General features: G+C 41.2%; 1 pseudogene; it reads right to left on the reverse strand.

Moving 5' to 3' along the window:
• Positions 1 to 218: 218 nt before the first annotated feature.
• Positions 219 to 1,522, reverse strand: LOC137340244 (interferon-induced protein with tetratricopeptide repeats 5-like; annotated as a pseudogene).
• Between the last annotated feature and the right edge of the window lie 1,420 nt (positions 1,523 to 2,942).

The raw sequence follows: 2,942 nt of genomic DNA on the forward strand, positions 1-2,942 counted from the left end.
CTTTCTAACCTTTCTCTAACAGCGTTATGACTACAGCTAGCACTGCAAGTGCCATGTTTCACTCCACAAACAACAGCTGTTAAGTTTACTGCCAGTGTTAAAGGCTGGTCTGAATGTTCCTTACAGAGCTGATACAGTTCACCATCTCAAAGGTTGGACTATGAACAGCACTTACTGTCAGCATTAGCACAGATCAATGACACAAATAAGATTGTAGCTACAGTTTCTTTTTATTGGTTATTTTAACACTCAGTCTCTGATATTACAGCAAATTAACATTTCTGGTTGGAAAATCTGTATCTGCAACTGTAAAACTTTATTATTTGTAACAATGTCAATCTATTTTTATATCCTTTAGCCATTAGTCACCCGGTGGAACTTAACCATTTCCATTGAAGAGGCAAATTGGAGAGCTACAGGTAGCTCATTACAGGGAGAGAGAGAGAAAATAAACTTTCTTCAGATGTTATTCCGGCCATCATGTATATTTGGCAAATCGCATTCGCACAAACACGCCCACTATAAGCGGTGGGGACTGTACTCACGAATATTTATGCATGTACAAACACAAGGTTGCTTAGAATTAAAGTATTAACAGTGTTTGTTAAATAAGTTAAGTCAGATGAGTACCCTGCCAAACTTGTTCACAGATCAGAGATGAAACTAAGTGTTTATTTTTAGCTGGGAAAGTCAGTGTTGACCTCGATAGAAAGGCGTAATTCACAAAGAGCACTTCGATATTCTTCATTATCACCATCAAACTCCAAGGCCTTTTCGAAGCATTCAATAGCTTCACGCTTCTCCCCATCCAGCTGGTGCAGTAACCCAAGAATACCAAAGGCCTTGCTGTCGCTTCGATTCCTGTCAATTTGTTTTGCTGCAATCTTTCTCAAGTTGGTGCGACACTTTTCCCATTCTTTTGTGCCACTTTGGATTTTAAGTCCTTCCAGAAAATGGGTGATGGCATTTGATTCAGATCTTTTGCCAGCCTGGAAACATACTGCCTGCTTATTATCAGGGCGATTATCCTCTAATTTCAGTAGATTGCTGTAGATCTCCTCTGCTTTGAGATATTCTCCATTTAATGAACAGATTCCTGCAAAATCCAGTTGCGCAATAATAAACGTTAAGGGGCGGTGCTCAATTCCTTATTAAAATAAAACTTGCATAGTTTGTTCAACTCCACTTTCTGTTGAAAAGCAGGATTGCGAGGGTCTTTGCTGCCTGGATTTTTGATCATTTGAAATAGTTTGCTTCTGTAACACACACCTATTTGGTGGTGTAAGAAGGCAGAGTTTGGGATAATTTCTAATGCTTTCTTCAACAGATCCAAAGATTTTTTAACAGCTCCTGCTCTTCTCAAAAATGTTGATGTATACGGAGTTACATATGGAAGATCAGGGGACTTCTGCAATGCTCGTTCAACTAGTTTGCTTGCTTACTGCTTTTGGTTGAACTCTTGTAGTTTTAGAGCCAACAGCACCATGGCTACAGAGTCATCTGGATCAAGCTCCAGCACACGTCACAACTGTTTCATTGATTGACTGTGTTCACCACTCTCTGAGGTACAAGAAAACGCTTCCAGATGAAACAGAGCAATCGCATAGCCAGCATTCCATTCTGTGTTCAAGGTCCATGGAGAAAGATTATCAAAGCTGAATCATTAACATGTTAACTACCTATCATCGCAGAGTCTCTTTTTAAAAAAATTACAAGAATACACTGCCTTAAAACATGTAAAGGTAACTCAATCGCAGAATTAAAATTACCTCTAGAACTTTCTATTATATTTTACCGAGCCTTCATTAACATTTCCATCCTGAGCCTGATCATTGTTACAAACTTTGGGTGTTACACGTTGTGTCCTGGGTTATTAAACTAGCTTTTTCCCACAGTTCTGCCAGACGCTGCCCTCTGAATGCTGCCAGGACCCCTCTGCCCAGTCATTCCAGACACCCTCCCCAGTACATCCTACCCCATCCAGCCCTCTGCCAGAGCTCTCAGATCCCAGGATCACCCATAGTGCTCTCACCCCACAAAGTCTCATACCTCAATCCTCTGAGATCCAAGATCCCTCTTAGGAACAGAGAAACAGGAGTAGGCCATTCAGCCCTTCGAGCCTGTTCCTCCATTCACTTAGATCATGGCTGATCTGTATCTTAACTCCAGGGGAAATAGTTTCTTTCTATCTACCCTATCAAATCCTTTAAACATCTTAAATACCTTAATCCTCTACACTCACGGCAATACAAGCCTAGTCTATGCAACCTGTCCTCATAATTTAATCCTTTTAGACCCGGTGTCATTCTGATGAATCTGTGTTGCACCCTCTCCAAGGCCAATATATCCTTCCTGAGGTGCGGTGCCCAGAACTGAATGCCGTGCTCCAGATGTGCTCTACCCAGAGCTTTATGCAACTGTACCATAACTTCCATCCCCTTATATTCCAGCCCCTTTGAGATAAAGGCCAAAATTCCATTAGCCTCTTTGTTTATTTTTTGTACCTGTCCACTAGTTTTTAGTGATTTCTGTACATGGACCCTTAAATCTCTCTGCTCCTCCACAGTTCCTAGCTTCTCACCATTTAGATAATACACTGATCTATCTTTCTTAGTTCCAAAATGGATGACCTCACATTTCCCCACACTGAACTCCATCTGCCACAGTTTTGCCCACTCACTTAATCTATCAATGTCCCTTTGCAACTTTCTACTCCCATCTGCACTACTTACTGTGCCACCTAACTTGGTGTGTTAACAAACTTGGATATACAGCTCTCTATCGCTTTATCGAAATCAATGATAACTATAGTGAAAAGCTGAGGCCCCAGTATAGATCTCTGAGGGACCCCGCTAATCACATCCTGCCAATTGGAGTACATATCAATTGTCCCTACTCTCTGTCTCCTAGCTCCTAACAAATTCCTTATTCTTCAAAGCTCC

Source organism: Heptranchias perlo, chromosome 21, assembly GCF_035084215.1.
Source record: "Heptranchias perlo isolate sHepPer1 chromosome 21, sHepPer1.hap1, whole genome shotgun sequence".
NCBI lineage: Eukaryota > Metazoa > Chordata > Chondrichthyes > Hexanchiformes > Hexanchidae > Heptranchias > Heptranchias perlo.